The sequence below is a fragment of the Pteropus vampyrus genome, unplaced genomic scaffold, assembly GCF_000151845.1.
Source record: "Pteropus vampyrus isolate Shadow unplaced genomic scaffold, Pvam_2.0 Scaffold960, whole genome shotgun sequence".
Lineage (NCBI taxonomy): Eukaryota > Metazoa > Chordata > Mammalia > Chiroptera > Pteropodidae > Pteropus > Pteropus vampyrus.
The window spans coordinates 24,168-42,854 of NW_011889741.1; the positions used below are offsets into that span (position 1 = coordinate 24,168).

General features: G+C 51.7%; 1 protein-coding gene across 1 annotated transcript in view; it reads right to left on the reverse strand.

The window, feature by feature from the left end:
- Nucleotides 1-18,687, reverse strand: part of LOC105309953 — a 47,348-nt gene that overhangs the window by 24,157 nt on the left and 4,504 nt on the right. The gene's annotated exons all lie outside the window — the stretch shown is intronic.

Genomic DNA, 18,687 nt, shown 5'->3' on the forward strand with positions numbered 1-18,687 from the left:
GGACGTACCGAGAAATGTCCCACAGGTGCTACTGGCCATCCCGTTGTGATGAGCATATCACACGTCACGGTTCTCAGCTGACAGCGTGATGATTATGCTTTAAAAAACACTGGTATCCCCAAATCCGAAGCTGTCACAAAACACATTCTGAAGAAATCACAAAAGAAAACTTGATCTTAGCTGTTATTTCCTAGATGACAGATGGGGAAAAGCGCACGATCGTGTTCGACTCGGGATATATTTTAAGAAACCCCACGAGTGTAAGTTCACGGAAGACCGAAAGCGAAATCAAACAGATTACGGTCGAGATGTCGACGAGCCAAATTAGGAGGAGTACGAGTCTAACAGGATGACGGACACGATCACTGAGACGCAGAGCTCTCTCTGCGCATCAGACACTGCGACTTGCCAGGCCCGCCCACCGCACTCACGGCCGTGAGCTGCGCTGCTGTGACTGACAGTCCACACCGAGGTGCTTACAGTTCGTAAAGGTGTTTATGTCGTCTCTACGTGTGCGTGTGTGTGTGTGTGTGTGTGTACACACACACGAGGGAGATAATGAGAGACAGACAGACACGGCCAGCGAGAGAAAACTCAAGGAGGAGGTGACCCAGACCACGTCCGCTCACCAAAACGCATTCAGACCACTACAGCGAGCGGCCGTTACGATCAGTAACAAACATGAAATTAAGTTCCAAATGAATTAAATTACAAAAGCAATTTTTTATGGAAATTAAAAAAAAAAAAGTCCAGTATTAATAGAGATTTAAGATTGAGACCGAATTTATTCAAATAGCCAAGACGAAGATAAAAATGGCCTAGATAAAAATGCACGTTCCCAGTTTGGAGCCAGAGTTTTTTCTAACTCACATCTTCAGAACAAATGTCATATTTACGTGAGGATTTATTTTAAAAGACATTCACCGATTCCGGCTCATGGTACAGATACGATAAACTAGTATTGAAAATGTGTTCTGTACACATACAAAGTCAGGATTGCAACACCATGGTACTTGTAACTTTCAATATCTAGCAAAATCCCGGTAATTATTTGTTCTAGTTGTTAGGTGTATGAAGATTCATTTTCATGTTCTCGTTACCTGTGTCTATGAAACTTTTCATAATAAAAAATAAATGGTTCCTCGAAGTTAAAACATGGAGTCACTATATGACCCCTAGCCACTTTACGTCTAGGCATCTCCCCGAAGGCAGAGGCGCAGAGTGGCTGACCAATGTGGACGGCCACACAGCCTTCCCGTGGACACTAAGCGCTTAGCAAGTGCCAGGCTGCGGCAGAGCCGTACAATGTAGCATTCCTCAGCCTTACGGAAAGGAAGTTCTGAGGTGTCTTGCTTTTAAATTTTAAACACCATCCCCCTAGCGACTTGGGGGCCTTGAAGACATGGCTGCTTTCGCACCTGAACTTGGACGCTACGTGGCCAGTGAGGACAGACGTGCTCAAGGCAGGACAGGCACGATGAGGAGACACAGAGGCCAACCCGAAAGGCCTGCATGGCCACGCGTGTGCCAACCTGAGAAAAAAAAGGAACGTCACCCACGAGATAAGGAAAACACCCATGTGTCCACGCTGACGCGAGGAACTGAAAAATTAAACGGGAGAAGCGATTAACTTTTGCTTATAGTACAAAATCCAGTTTCTGATTAATCAAATGCAGCATTAACAGAAATTTTTTAAAATTACAGTTTGGCAAACGCCACAGAATATTAATTACTGCAGGCGAGAAACATCAATTGGTGCTAAAATGAGCACGTGAAAAGAATAAGAAACTGGTATTTGGAACATCTTCCCAGGATACGTACTAATTATAAAGAAACCTGAGCTGCAAGACACCAGCGCGTGTCCCCAAGGCATGCCATTTCCACGGCATCCCTGCCACAGACGGCCACTGCGGCCCAGTGACAGAAGCCAGACAGATCCACACTGAGGAGCGTGTGGTGGATCCTTCAGAAGTGTCAAAATCATGAAAATCAAAGAAAACTGGCCAGCTGCTCCATCCAAGCTGGTAGGGGGCCCGTGACGACCGCCTGCAGTCTGGGGCCCTGATTTAACTCCTGTCCCCATCAGAGGGTCAGCCGGCGGCCCGACTTCCGTGGGGACGTCCCGGGTTAGCTGGTTGGACTGTGTGTCCCCATCAGAGGGTCGGCCGGCGGCCCGACTTCCGTGGGGAGGTCCCGGATTAGTTGGCTGGATCGTGCAGGTCAAACAGGTCAACGTAAGAGGAAGATGACAGAATGACACGGACTTTAAAAAGCCATGTCCTGATCTGCACATTTTTGTAAGACAAAAATTATTTCAAAATGAAAAAATAACGTTCAACTTAATTGTCTTCAGCCTTAACAAAAATACTCAAAAAGTGCCGGCAGTGCTAAGAAACCAAATATTAAACTCTGACAAAAATATATCAAAATGGAGCTGTCTGTTTCGAATGATCTTTTCAGAAATTTCACATAAAATTACAACGGGGGCACGTGAATACACATGCACAGCTTATTCTAGTCGCTCACTGGATGCGAAACTGTTCATTTTTAGAAAATTAACTTTTAACCCAATCGATAATTATAATGACAAGTATGAGCAACTGTAATACACAAAAGATATTTTATTAAACCTATCGACAAATCTGGTAATCGATCCACAATAACGGTTTCCTAAAATAACCTAAAAATAAGTAAACGAACCTTAAAACTAACAAGATCAGTATTAACAGTCAAATAACCGAGGGCAATTTCTGATTCTAAATATTTTGAAAATACCTACCAAATATGAAAGAAAACTATAATTTTGGAATTTTAATGAAATGCCACTAGAAAAAAATACAAAAGTGGCTTTCACATATCAGTAATAAACTGATATATGAATCCCCATCACTACAAAGCTATGAAATTTCTGGAAATAATAAAAAACTGTAATAGCAGTATCTCTACGTAACAGTTTGATTAAAAATAGAAAGACGTACCTTGCAGTTGGGAAGACTCTTTTAAAAAGATTTATCCTTTCCTAATATATCTATTAAATTTGGTGCAAATGAAATTAAAATGGCATTTTTTTCCAACTTGCAAAATTTTACGCATCGATTCAGAAAAAAAAGCGTGAGTACGGACAGGGAACACTCTGAAAGAGAAGAAAAATAAGAGAGAACTCAAGGGGTTGGACAGGACCAAGAGGCATCAGTAACATTTAGTTATCAACAGAAGGTAACAACAAGTAAATAGAGATGCAGCCAATTATGTGTGGGAATTTCCAAAGGCTGCAGAATTTAAAACCCATGGTAACTGCTTAAGTCAAGGGAATAGTTTGAGTGTGTGACGCTTTAAAACCACAGCAATGATCAATGGAAAGAGAAATAAGTGACAAAATAATCGATGAGAAACAGAAAATACAGACAAAAATCATGTAATACTAATGCGGAGACGTTTTTAAAGAAAAACATGACACAAAAGGCATAAAACAGTGTATGATTATATTTCAATACATGACTTCTGTATAACCAAAAAATAAAACAGAAAAATGACTGAGAGGAACGTGGCATTTCGTGTGCGATGCATGACAGAAGGTGACGTCTTCAGTTGTGTTTGGGCTTTTAGAGACCAGAAAGGAAGACATACTGTTCCCAGGGCAACGGGGACAGGAGAAAACGAAGACGCATAAGTGGCCCCGGAGGAGCAGGTCCGTGAAGACGGCAGAGGGACCAGCGCCACGAGAGGTTCGCCGTGGCGGCACCGCCCACGGGTGAGAACAGCGACGTCCACGCGCGCAGTTTGTGCCGGTTTGTGCCAGCCGGCGCCAGCTTTCGCTCTCATACGCGAACGCTGGGAGGGAGGCAGGCGGACTGATGAGGAACCTGCCGTCAGGGAGAAAGCTGTGGCTCTGACGCCGACCGCAGCTTCGGACATCGCAGCCCCAGCGCTTCCGAGTCGTTAGTACCATTTCCACGCATCGGCTGAACGCATTCAGGCTACTTACACATACGCACGTCCATGGCCTCGGGGACAGTCGGCTAGCGTGCGGGTGTAAAAACACTAGGGAACAGCAGCAAAACAGGTGCCCAGAGCCCCGGCCGCGAATGACAAGGGGATAAAGTTCAAATGACGACGAGGGCCATCGAAACGAAACTGCTATGCGGGCCCCGTCCCACGTCCTCGGAATCTCCAAAGGGGTCAGGAACGATTTCAGCGTTACCCTGCGGTGAGTGTGACTACGCAGGTGCGTCTCGGTCGTGGGGACGGTGCCAAGAGGCTTCGCGAGGGCACGTCCGGCCGCTCTGCGACCATGCCTCCGCCACGGGGTCCCGTCCAGGTGGCCGCACGCCCTCCGCGCACGGCGCCGGCTCCTCAGTCCAGTTTCTCCCACGTGCAAGGAGCATCAGCTTCACCCCACGAAAGGGGTCCCCACTCATCTCCAAGGCTGTCCTCGGTTGCGGTGAAGCTGGGGGCAGAAGCTATGGGCAGCTTCCTGCTCAGCCATCGTCCAAGAGGACACAAAGGACGTGCGAGAAGGTGACGGCACAGCGACGAGGCCAGCGCTGGGGCCGGCACGATCCCTGCACGGCGGGACGCGACAGCCATGCCACTGTGCGCAAACGACGGGGGGATGGCAGTTCCTTCTGGAATTTTCTAGCCACGAGGCGGCCGGATGCCGGTCTTGTCTCTCCTCACACTTCGCTAAGTGGGCTGATGCCGCCACGTCCTCCTGTTGCCCGCGTCTCGTCCCCACCTTGGATTTGGTGGCGGGGTGTCTTGGTCGCGCACTCACAGGCAGAGCTGTTTCACGCAACCTACGAGAATTTCTGGGCAGGACGGGACAACGGTGACCACGCGCTGCGGTGACAGCGAGCGTCGCTCAGTCCCTTCGGTGAGGAAACCGCGCCGCCCTGACGGTCCCAGATCCGGGCCTGAGCCCTGGCCCAGCCCGGCCTGGCCCGGCCCGGCCGCTGAACAGGCGCCCCAGCGAAGGCGGCGACCTTCCGTTTTGCCATGGGGGGGGCAGGGATTTTTCTGATTAAAACTCTCACTTTCAAGGTTATCCATAGTTAACTCCAAGAAAAAACGTCTAAGGAATTTGTCAGCACTGGATCTGGGCAGCACATCCCACAAATGATCTTCCCAAAGAGACTGAGCGGGCAAGGAAGGGGACATGAGGCTCGCACAGCTGTGGGTGCCCCGGGAGTGGGGCCCACATTTGCCAAGACTCCACTGGCCTCGTGAACTGTCTCCCCGTCAGCTCACTACACCCGAGCTCATCAACTTCCACGTTCCCCAAAGTGACTTCGTGCCACAGCCAGGCAAGCTTTCCTGCTCCCGACTTCTCATCCTCTGCCTGATTTACCCCCGAGGCCACGAAAGCGTTCGGTGAGCCCTGATCCTGCGCTGGGCAACGCGTCGGGTGTTTGTGGACCGTCATCGACAAGAAACGGGGATTCAGAAACTCTCTTTACAACCTGCGCTCATGAAGGCAGACGCAGGTTTGAGACGCGCCCTGTGAAGCACCCCAAAACGAGGAGAAACGGGATGAGGCAGTACCGACAGCCGCCGGCTGCGGCCCCCAGCACTCCCTCCACGGGGCTGGTGACATGACGCTGTGAGCCGCCAGAAAACGCGGCCGGAGTAACGCGATGCGCCTGCTGGTAAAGCTAGGTGGACGCCCCGTGAGGGCAGATCGGAGAGGCCACCAAACCGTCGTGAGGTGCGTTTCCCCGGACACTCGTGTCGTCGATGCTCCCTCTGGAAATCTGGCTGGGGGTGGGGCTAAGGCCGGCCTCACGGCACCTCCGGCCACCACCGGGCGACGAGTTGTGCACGCTCCAGCCTCCAGCGGTCGGCGCCACTGTCAACCGCTGGGTCTCCTGGGAGTATCGGAAAGCTCCCACGCAATCCACAGGCGCAACACACTCGTGCGCGAGGCCACCAGGTCTCAGGATGATTCGTCATTCAGCAACGCATAACCCGAAACGGCCTCCAATCCACCACTGCCACCGAGAAGCCATCAGGCTTCAGAGAAGCGGACATCAGCTCCGCGGCCACCAGGGCCCCTCCCTGACCGAATGAGCAGCCGGCTGCCCTCCCAGCCCCATCGCCGGGGGGCAGTCCTGGGACCAGGGACAGGCGTCCGCCTGGGGTCTGGAGGTACCGCTCCCGGGACTAAAGACAGGCACGCCGGTACCACCATGGAACGTAAGGGGGGGAGCGGAGAGCAAGCGGGGTTCAGGCAGGACTGTCACGGGTCCTGCGCCACTCACAGACCGGCCCTCGGCCCCCAGCCCTGCAGCCACTGTCCCCTGCCCGCCCACGTGGCCGCGCCCGCGCCCGCGCCGCGGCTCACCAACGCCAGCCCCGGTTTCACTCGCACCATGAAACTACTTGCGAAAGCCGCTTGGCTACTTCGCAAGTCCCACTTCCTGGACACCCGACCGCGTCCTTCAAAGCATTCGTTACGCCGCACGGACGGTCACAAACAAGCACAGCCACCGCAGACACGGATGCTCCCGCCACACCTGCGCGCCGACTCTGCCGCAGGGCGGAGGTTCCCGGGGGCCAGGTGTCTGCATCCGGGTGCTGCCCTGCTGGACCCCCGGCCTCCCCCTAAGCAGCCCTTCCCCTCCCAGAGGTCCGGACCCCTCCTACCTGTGGTTCACAGGTGAGACGCGCGAACGAAGCGACTGCACGGAGACGGGCTCCTGGCGTCCGCTGCTCATCTGCAGGTGCGTTTCTCTTCCACGCACGGCCCCCTGAGGAGGACACAACGTAGGCCACGTTGGATCCGGATGAGACGCCGGGACTCAAAGCCGGATGAGTGTACAACGCGGAGAGAGTGAACGGAGGTGACGTTTTCGCCTGCCCGGGGCCCTCCCAGAGCGCCTTCGGCGCGAACGTGCAGAATGCAGACGCGCTTTCGAGCGAATTCTGAATAATCTAAAGCCATAAAGCCCGACCTGCAGACCTTCTGAGATCCGACCTTGAAGGAAACAAGCCGTTCCCGGTTCCTCATTCATTAACCCATTACCTAACTCGAGTAGCTCCGCGGCTCCCCTCTAGCCAGCGGCCACAAACGTGGCGCTGCCTCGAAAGTCAGCCCTTCGCAGCGCGTGCCAATGACTGTCACCGCCACTGTCTGTCTGTGACCCGAGCCCCAACATTGAGCACGTACCTCGGACACGTCTCCCGCCTTATTCCTTGGGCGATCCGACTCTGTCTCGCTGTGAAGACGGCCGAACTGGTCTCTAAGTCATACGCTCCTCACGGTCACTCAGAGACGACTCCTCACGGCCGCCGGGAATGCAAAGCTGGACACGACAGCCCCCATTCCCGGGAGGCGGACAGGCAGACGTGAGGACGGGCACAGCCTGGCTGGAGCGCTGAGGTTCCTGTGGACGTCCTCAGAGGCACAAAGGAGAAGCAGCCCTTCTGTTCCCAGCTCTCTACGCGGCAATGGCGAAATTCTGCAGCCAAGTCTCCCGGACGTTCTGCTCAATGATGCGTTAGATTGTCACGCAGCAATATACAAATATACAGGTAAACGATGCTGTGCTATTTAACTTGTGGGAGTACAAAGTCTCGGAAAGAATGCCCAAACAGTCACCGTTGGAATCATCATAATGACAACACTGATGAATAAGCGTTACTGAATTTTTATCACATCACAATAATCCCATTCCTCCCGAATAGCAACCATTAACATTTCAGTAAGAACTAGAGGCATATGGACACATCTCTGTACACACAATGCATTTACGTTTGTCCCAAGTGACAATTTAAATATCGACTGAAAACAAACTTCCTCATCAGAATCAGAACACTTTTTTGGTGTTTGAATTATACTCATGATGAATAAGCTATACTCATGCCAACCTCTCTCTCGTTAATGTGTATTTCAGCTGCTCAATTTGTCAAGATCTATAATGTACTTTCTTCTTTGGAAATCTTAGCGTTGGAATAAGATCCCAGCAACGACGTCACACAATTTCAAAAGTTTTACACACTCAATTTTGATTGTCGCTGCCAAACTGCTGTTCAAAAACCATAGAGATGAATGTTTTGATCAATATCAGATAGAACCTCTAAGAAGTTTTCGCGATTTGTATCATAGGCAACTGAGATACAGCACTTTTGACGTCTGTTTGACTATCACGTAACATACAGCTATAACCGTTCACTGGAAAATTTCAAAAAGCTCTCAGAGAATTAAAAATATTCGTACCCAGACTTTCTCTTCTCATACAGATGCATATATATATATACATACACGAAGAGATAAAAAAACGGATATGGAGCTGTTTAATCCTTTTGTATAAAATTTAACTTACATTTCTATATAACACAAAGCAGGCTTCTAGAAATGTTTAGGACGGGACTACTACCACCATAATTTAAAAAATAAGATGTAAGCCAATAAGATGAGAAGAAGCATTAACAGATCTTGACTCCTAAAGCTAATTTTACAGATCCATATGCGCATACACACCTATAATATACACGGACATAACTGTACACATGGAAATTTGCGAAGACAACATTTACACAGCACAGCAAAATAATTCCTTTAGCAATGTGACTCTATCTTAAGTATGATTTAAAATGACAACTGCCAATATCTTCTTTTTTTCTAGGAATAAAAACATACCCCAGGGTTATTTTGTCACAAGTATACGATCTAACCTTTTCCTTTCCTGAGAACCTAATGGCATGAAGGTATTGAGTCCATCTGTCCATCCCTCTCCCCCAAACCCCTCTGAACAAAATGTCACGAAGCCTCAAGACGCCAGTTACCGCTAATTACCTATTACACTGCCGAAACATTACAGAAGCCAACTCGCGAGAGTCTGCAATGAAATAGTTACAAACGTGTATCTCGTGAAACTGTGCATTTAGAAAAACCGGATTTTAAAAAATGTTTGCAGCTCTTATTTACAAAGCCGGCTTGAATGTTGTCGTGCGGACCAGTTACATATAAAACTATCAGAGAGAGAATAAAATTTCACATGGAACACATCTCCCATGATTCAAACGTGTAACGCTGCACCAGCAACACGACCGCAGAGCTACGACCGCACAGCTACGCCTTCTTTTTTTCGACGTGCGAGTCCAGCACCGAACCACGGCTTCGAACTCTCCGAGGAGGGAAACGGGGAGGCACGCGAGGTCCTCACATTTCCCTCTCCTGGCGGCTACACAACCAGGTGACGAAACACGCGCAGCTCGAGAATCCACCATCCGCTCGAGCTCACTGCAAAGACACTTGGAGAAAATGAAACCGTGACATCGTACAATGGATTATTTACAAAATTATACTTTGTGAGACTCCGTACATCTAGAAAGACTAGATGTTCAAAATTAAAAACGCGTGTCTGCCTAGTATTTACAGAGCTGTCTTGAATACTGTCATGCAACCGCGGGAACACATACAGAGCTGTGTGTAGTTCCAAGAGGTAGTGTTACTTCTCTTAAAGTCACTTATATCGTAAATGTTTTCTTAAAAAAGAATATAAAAGACGAGTCGGGGAGGACGGACAGGCAGAGCACAGAGGGTTTCGGGGGGCTGGGACCCTGTGGCGTGCCGTGACGGGGGCACGCGTCCTCAGACTCACAGACTGCGACGCCAGGGCTCGGCCCCAACGTCAACTGTTGGCTCCGGGTGGCTGTCACATGTCAGTGTAGGTCCTTCAGCTGTACCCCGTGTGCCACCCTCGGGGGGGTGGCGGATAAGGGCACGATGGCCCACGTGCTGGGGTGGTAAAGGGGAAGATTGTGCGTGTTTGAGGGGCAGGGGGTACATGGGAAATCTCGGGACCTTTCCCTCAATTTTGCTGTAAAAACGGCTTTTAAGAAAGTCTTAATAAAAAATCTCGGTATAAAAGGACTGTATCGGTAAGCTTGGTACATCCAAAAACACCAAATGAATTTACACGGTGTCACGGCGTGACTTTTTGAACATACGATCGTACACGATACGACGGTCAACCATTCCGTGAAGATGGGGTAAGTGCATAATCTTGTCCACTCGAAACCGAAGGAATACATAAAGTTTACATGGCTCCAGGAGCTTGTTTATCAGTGATTAATTTCATTGCCACGTCTTTTTAAAAACAACGGTACTAGCAAATTTACAGTGAAATATTTACAAGATTATACTTCGTGAGACTCTCGACACATCTGGAAAATCCAGCTGTCTGAAACCGCCTGTTTCACTAGCTCGTCATTTACAAAGTTGCCTTGGTTATTGCCACGTGACAAACGAACACGCAACCACGTGTTTTAGAGGTTCCACAAACGTTCTTTAGAGAAACGATCTCATTCTGAACCTCAGCATATCCGGGAAAATAAGAGATGCCCGCATGTCCCTTCCGCAGAGGTATTTTGTATATAAAATGGAAACCAGTTTAATGATTAAAATGAGCTATAAACATTCTTTTACCCATTACTCCCTCTCTTCTCTGACAAATTATATACAATAGCAACTGCTCAACACAGCTTTCAAACAAACCCCTAAGGACCTATGGAGTTCTTAAAATAATTTGCAAAAGTTAAATATTTTGACCTTATAATTTAATAACGTGTTGACTATAATCTATGCACGTCCGCAGTCAACATACACCAAAAACAGAAAGAAAAAAGCATACATTAGAAACGAGATAAAAAAGCACCCACTATCCTCGTCCATATACCCCTCAGAACGAACTAAACATACAGAGAATAAAACCCTAACTACACTAAAACACTTCTGATGTTTAAACTATATCCAGCAATGTCTACATGTGTAGAAAAGACAGGTGTTTCAAAGATAAAACACAGCCATCTAAACATCGCACTCAATAGAGAGCTCATGTGCCATAATTTTAGGTGAAATAGATTTTTAAAAATTAAAACTGACAGGGATTTCTGTACATCTGCAAAATCAGATGGTGTAAGAACAAAAATCTGATCAAACGAACACACCTATCTAACTGCCCCAAACATACCCGGCGAAATGCAGACAGACGCTTCAGGTGACACTTCTACGGTGACAGGTATTTTTACCCTGGTTCACCGTTATCATACTTCGCCTGTGTGTGTGCGCGCGCGTGCACACGCACGGGAAAATGCTATCTCTACAAACCTAGGAAGTCCAGATGTTTCATGAGAACCTTGTGTACGGTGCATATAGTGGTCAAACGCTTCCCTTTTCTGTCCCAACACTGAACATCTAAAAGTTAGTTTGGAATAAGAAGATTTTACATGTTTAGATTATTTAAAATATAAATAATCATTTCTACACTTTAACAAAGCATGTCTGATTAAAACAATCTCAAGAACACAAAAAGAAACAAGCAAAAGCCCTCGAACTCAAGCCTAACTCACGAAGACACCCACTCTATGATCAATGATTCTACCGTTCACAATTCAATAAAAGTATGATTCTAGAATTACTGACAGAGATTAGAAATCCAAGTGTTTTATAAAACATTTCTCTTCCGTGTGTAAAATAATATAATCCCCCTCAAACACATCCCAGACACAGTATGGCAATTCAATTTGCCAAAATAGTGTTTTCACCTCTGTCAATCACTTTAGTCAAAAAAAAGTCAGTGAATCCTATGCAGATGTTATACATAAAAACATCTGTCCACCACGTAACTAGCAGCCTCACAATACCCTCTAGCAAGTAAACAAAAGTTCATAAACTAAACCTTCCTACCCCATCTGCGTCCAGCGAACCGAGGAGCACAGACTAAAGCTGAGCAATAATCATTTGGCCAAATAATCACGTTTAAATCCTATGGCTTTTAATAAAGTTTCACACACACATACGCCTGTGTATATGTATGTATAGATGCAAATATATGTATACACATATGAATATGTAAACAATCCTTGTATTTCAAAGACAAAATTAAAGTAAAAACTTATGACAATTTTATATACAACCATCTAAAAATATACTCCTCCTGCTACCCATTTAGGGAAAGTCTGCGCTGTGTGCAACATACCTATAAAACACGCAGTTATAGAAGTTCCTAAGCTTTAAACGTTGTAATAACTGCGTATTATGTAAACGTCTTACAAAAACATTCCTTTGTCAGTTCACGATTCGATGAACTCAGGTTTGACATGCCATTGCTGACATCCCCCATAAAAACATATACATCACCTGTACGACTAGAAATAAGGACTTTGGAGCAAGGACAATTCGCTATTATCAGTGAAAGTCGAATTCCACTGGCAAATGAAAACCTTGCTCACCTGTGATCTCGGTCAGCGCAGGCAGGGACTTCTACCTCCTACGAATGTGTTGTGTTCTCTCCATCTACAAATAAACCGGAAAACCACCAACAGGCACACCGGCGGTTACAATGCCATCTCCCCTATGAGCGACCTCGTCACCAAGCCGTGAGAGGTTATACCTGGTGCACATTCACAAGCTAAAAACTGAGCATGACGACTCAGTGACCACATGGAGAGGCCAGATCCAGCCTCTCTTAGCAAACGGAAAATCTTCTATTCTAGTAAGTGGACACGTGTCTACATTTATGAAACATTTACAACGACGTCTGTACATGCAGAAAATTGCACGTTAAACAAAAATATTAATTAAATCAATGACACTGCTGATTGTAACCAAATGTAGAGCAACATGTACCAGAAATAAGATAACGTTGCAAAACAATTTAACACGAAATCCGCTGGCAAAAGGAAAACAGCCGACCTCTGCTTAACGTCAGATATTTACAGACGGTCCCGCATCGGAGCGGTGGACGAGGCCCGTCCCGCACATCTGCAGCTCCCCAAAGCGCCTCAATTCAGCTTTTACTTCCCTAGTACCATGAAGCAGCCCAGAAACCCCTCGGCGACCAACAGAACTGGACTCTGACAGCACCCTGGACGGCAGGCTCTGGGCTCGGTGATGCGGCGAAACAGCTTTTCCCGTGACACGCAGAGCAGGGACAAGTCCACGCGACCTGAGCCCGGCCTCCGGTGCAGTAACGCCACCACAGCAGAGATGTCACCGCGGAGGCCGTTTGCATGACACCCCCGCATCTACGCAGAGCGACAGATGTGGACAGAACCACCTGTCCCCACCCACAGCAGCACCCGCCAAGGGCTGTCTAAGGCCCGTCGTTCAGAGTCCCCTAATTCAAACTGTTAACGATGACGATACATTGGGAAATGTCGCGAAGCAATTATACTTGCTTATTTCATACCCATTATTCTCAGAATGACACCTGGCACCTTAGTTTTCCCGATTAATGCGACAGGTTCCCCCCTCCAGGTCCCCCCCCAACCCCCTGCTTTCCATGAGCACAAAAAACATACACAGAATCCTGTAGCTTTACAAAACGTCCTCGCGATTCCTCTCTGAAATATTTTCCCGGAAACGATGTTACAAAACAGGTTTTTAGACACTTTCCTAGAAAACCAGCTCTGTTATCACATGAACCGTTAACAAAGGATGCAACAGAGACTTGTTTACAAACGTAGACTCTGCGCGTCAGCATTACATTCCGGGAAACCTCAAGTAAACAAATCAAACAATAAAACCTTCGCGTGCTGAATTCCCTGCCCACCTCCTAACACCGATGAACAGTGTGTGCACATTCCCCGCTCGCTGGGTTTTATATGTAATTCCTCTTCACGCCACGAGCTGAACACAATACCCCTGAGACTCTGAACACGCTGTGGGGCGGCACGTGTCCCCTGAACATGCTGGCAGGGAAGGGGAGACGTCCCAAGATCCGCGTGCCACACGTGCGTCCAAGCGCCGCACGTGATGGCTCTTGCTGGTAAGTGCTTCGATGGGGAGATGATGCTCCGCAGCCAGAAAAACGTCGTTTTCCCCCAAACCCAAAGACGTCCAATGAATGTGGACATCTGAAGGGCAAGATGAAGTCAGGGCGCTATAAAATGAACTTATTTCATCTGACTGGAGCCGGGGAAGCTTCTGGCTGGCTCCAGACGCGCTGTCCTTCCCTTTCTGCCCGCATGTCCCCGCAGGGCTGGTCACAGCCACCGGACACCGTCTGCAGCAGCGCGACGCTGTGGGAAACACGCTCTGCCTGGGCAGACGCCACCCACACGCTCGCTCCCTGGGTGGCATCAGGACGGGGCTGTCCTCACGAGGGCACCGGACACATTTCTGGGGATTCGAGTGGCAGAGGATGCGTGTGAAGGAACATCCCAGGCCTCAGGAATCCACACGGTCAGTGACTGAAAGTGGAGACTTTCCCGTTTGGGCACAAGACGCTCTGTTACCAGTTTATATAAACCTTCGTCCTGTTCTCTAAGCACAGCTCATGTCTAAGGTTCTGGAAACAGGCCACCTTCCAGGACACGGTGCGGTTCTCAGCGTCATTCCCACAGACCTCTGGAGCCGACAGGTGAATCAGAGCCTCTGAAGACAGAAGTCAAGGGACCGGTTTGAAGTTTCAATACAGCTGACCGAATGCTCAACTACAACAGCCCCGAACAGCCACCCGATGGCGTCGAGGCGCCCACCATGCGGTGACGCCCTAAGAGTCGGGACGAAGTCCTTGTCCATCTTTCTTGGCACCGTTCCGGTCCTCAGACGACAGACACTTCACCTTTTCACGTCTCTGTAAAACCGACAAACGTATCATACGATGGTCTTTCCACGATGGTTACAAGGGACCGAGGTGCTTCACGTGTTCACCTGCCGGGACCTTCTTCTCCGAGTTACCTGGACGTGTTTTCGTCACTTTAAAAACAATTGTTCAAAGTCTTTTGTTTTATACCGAGCGGAGCGTGAGGCTCGCCACCCCACCCTCTGCTCCCAGCGGCACGAAAAGCGCCCACGTCTCTGGACTCGAACCTTTACGGACAGAGGGGAAGTGAGGCCGGAGCCGGAAGCCGAACCGCCCACCCCGGGCGGCCGATCCTCGCGCCCGCTGTCCGTCTGCACGTCGGCGGAACGGAAACGAGTCACGGTCCGTCAAACGCCTGATGGCTGCCGGCCGCCCCCGTGAGGGAGGAGATCGGCAGAGTCAGTCTTTGCCTTTCTAGAGCCGCCTTCCCCACTTGGCTGCATTCCAGGCTTAGACAGAAAGCCATGGTTTTGATGAAAGTTTCTCCGTTACGACCTCGGCCACTTTGATGGATGGGTGCTGCTGTCGTCACTGTGACCTCCCTCAGGGAAAACGCCCCGTGTCTGCGAGTCAAGGCCCTGACGCCCCGTCTAGCTCACCGGAGGGCAGAACACGCGCCGAAGACCACGAGGAAAATGCAAGGCCCCGAAGTGCCCGCCGCCCCCCAAAAACGACGACGGCAACGTCACTCGATAACCTGTGCGCAGTCGTCCGACACAGCGGTCACTCGTTCTGTCCCGTCCAAGCCACAGAAGAGGCTCGTTTCAAGCGAGTTCCTTCCTAAGTCGCCGTTTTCAAAAACCTCCGTGATTTTTCATCGTCTTCGGTCCAAGCCACCGAAAACCATGTCCTTGTTCCCGGCCTGCGTCCCTTCTTCAGTGGCCTCGGCACGGGAGGGACTCGGACGTGACGGTCTGTGCTCGTCCTCCCTTCCCAAACCCAGGGGATCCTGACTAAGCGGCGAGCTTTCCGAATCCGCGGGTAAAAGCGCACAGAGAAGCGTCGCCAGAACACAGGACGAGGCTTCAGCCAACACCCACGGCCCAGGGCACCTTCGCAGCCCGCCTGTGACGAGCAGGCCGTCCCCCAGAATCTGCTGGCCGCCGTCTCCACAGAAGACCGCCCCGCCCCTACGGCGATCGAGAAGGGACAGACTGGGTGACGCCGCTGGCCGCAGCCGGTGCCTGAAAGTGAACACAACATGGCAGGGGACAGAAGCTGTCCCCTGTGCCCGCCGCACAGGGCAGCCTTCCTGCTGCCCCAGAATGGAAGGGTCTCAGAGCTGCCCTCGATCCCCACGTCACCTCTCTGCGGACCTTGGGCACGCCGAGGTCACCTCAGACCGGTCCCCTCTCCCCCGCCTCCCTCCCCGCCCCATCTACAGCCACCTTGCCCACCACTGCCTCTGAGCCCTCACCCGACGCTGTCACAGATCAGCCAAACCCCAGACCCCCTGCAGCACTGGGAGGCGTCAGGATCAAGAAGAACCATGACACACGTGACCCTCAGGCCGGCCCTCCCCCACGCATGACACCCCAGCTGGCTGGCAAAGCAGCAGCACCCTGGGCATGGCCCTGCTCAGACGAGGCTCGGCCACCACCACCAGCACCCTTTCTCCCAGGGGTGAGCGACCGTCCTCGGCTGCACCGCGCGACCACGGGGGAGGACCCCGGTCACCGCCACCCTCAGCGGATCCCAACTCATCCCTCTCTGTTCTCACGTGATTCTGCCAGTAGGACGGCGCTGGCGACCTCGACTGGCTCGGCACACTGACAAACTGACCCAACCACGAGGCCCGAGCTCACCCGCTTCTGGCAGAACGGGGGAGACACCGTCCGCACGCCTCAGGGACACTGTTCCCTCATCCGGGCCCAGCTGCATCTCATGGATGCTTGTCACTGACACTGCACGGACACCCACCTCATTCACGCGCACGCACGTGTGCACACACCCCGACAAACGCGGACGGCTTCAGGAACGAGGCCTTGCTGTGTTCTGCTGTCCGTGCAAACTTCTTCATTTATGTTTTTTCCAAATCGCTATCTGATTACTATTCGACGCCCTCACGACAGCTTACGAGCAAAGCACATGCACCTGGTCACGGGCCGTTCAGCACAGACAGCTAAAGATCTGTCACCCGTACAGGTAGACAGATACTGAAGTACGACGTGAGATGAAAAACTCGATCAAAAACGCGTGGCATTCAGCAAACCGGTTCCCGAAGGCTCAGCGTCCCCAACTGCGAACGGCCAATCTCGCCCCCTCGAATCGGTGTGAACACTCCGAAGTCTCCAGCTGTGTCTTGCCGACACACAGAAGAGAGGCAACTAAGAAACACGAGAGCACAGTGCACGCGAAAAATGCCCGTGCGGTCTCGTCTCACGCCGAAGCGGCATCTCCAGCAGACGGCGGTCCTCACGCGTGCGGTCACGGGACCCGAGCCACAGAAATCGGGACACGGTCTCAGTGAACCGTGGCACAGAGCGGGAGCTGAGGGATCCTAGCAACGGGGAAAAACACAGCGGATCCAAGTCCCCTGAAGCTGTCACCGGACGTGCACGGTGAGGAGGACAAAGGGAGATGGCAGCGGGCACACGCAGGGGGCGGCAGAGCTCGGAGGACGGGCCCCGAGTCCCCGGACTGACACCCTGGCCGGACTTCAGAGCACTCACGTGCCACCTTCATCGTGCTCAGGAAGCAGCTCATCATAAGCCCAGCCAGGGTCCTTCCCAGCGACGGGTCGCCTGGGAGGCCAGCGCATGCAGACGGGACAGCCCCGGCTCGGGAGAAGGAACGCCACCTCTATGTCACACACAGCTGGCGGCGATGTCGTCACCGAACCGGAGAATCCACTCCCCGAGCAAATCAGCCAAAGAACCGAACGCTGACACACCCCAAGCCTACCTCCGACAGAGACCACCACAGACGGCACCCACGCCCGCTGTTCCCCCGGCGACCCCTCGCGACCCGAGTTCAGGCCGCAGATTCCACAGAGCACCCCAGGGCTGAGCATAAGACAGTGACGTGGCCGAATCCACGCGGAGGGGCCAAGGCGGCCGAACAGGCACCACATGGAGCTCAGCAACGGGCCCCGGGCGCCACCGTCTGCGGGGCCGTGACAGCCCCAGCTGCGTTCCAACGTCCGGAGACCGAGGGCCAGGGGAGGATGGTGACGCAGTCCCGATGTGACCATGGAAAGATAAGAGCACAAAGCTCCTTTCCTGAGGTGAGTCACCTGACGGATAGGAAGCGCCTGTGCCGGCAACTGCGTCTCTGACTGTATTTTGCTACCGCGGCACGAACCATCGCACACGGGGTCTGCGCCCGTGACGGGTGCACAGGGAGCCCAGAGCCCGGGCGGCACATCCCCGCCATTCCGGGTCGCGCTGTCGTCCGACGTCCAGCGAGCTGAGGCCTCCCGAGTCCTGGCCGCCTCGCCCGCCGTTTACCATTGGTCCTGCTCGCCAGAGGGAGGACGTGCCCGCAGCCTCTGAACCACTTCTGTCCCTCGTCAGGGCCTCCCCTGGGTGGGCAGCCGGGCGTGGGCAGCACGGGGCGCAGGGCCCCACTGTGGTGATGCCGAAACTGCTGTCCCCGGCCAACCTCCTGGCCGACCTCCCGGCCACCAGGCCACCGGGCGAGCTGGCACACCTACCAGCAGCGCGGGGCGGCCAGCGCTCAAGGTCTGTCCACCGTTTGAGAATCTGCACGAAGCAGAACCTGGAGCCACCCCCAGGGACAGCCCGCTGCCCACTGACTGGGGACAGGCGTCACCTGCTGCCCGCTGACTGGGGACAGGCGTCACCTGCTGCCCACTGACTGGGGACAGGTGTCACCTACTGCCCGCTGACTGGGGACAGGCGTCACCTACTGCTTGCTGAGTGGGGACAGGCGTCACCTACAGCCCAGCCTGCTCACTGGGGACAGGCCTACGCTGCGTCAACGCCCGAAGCTGCCTGTCAGTGTTTGCATCCGGAACACACACGGTGGCGCTGGATCCCACCGAGCGTCTCCGGGGCGTGGTCACTCACTGGGGACAGGGCCTCTCGCCCCATGACTGCAAACAGCAATTTTTCTGTCTCCACTTTCCGACCCC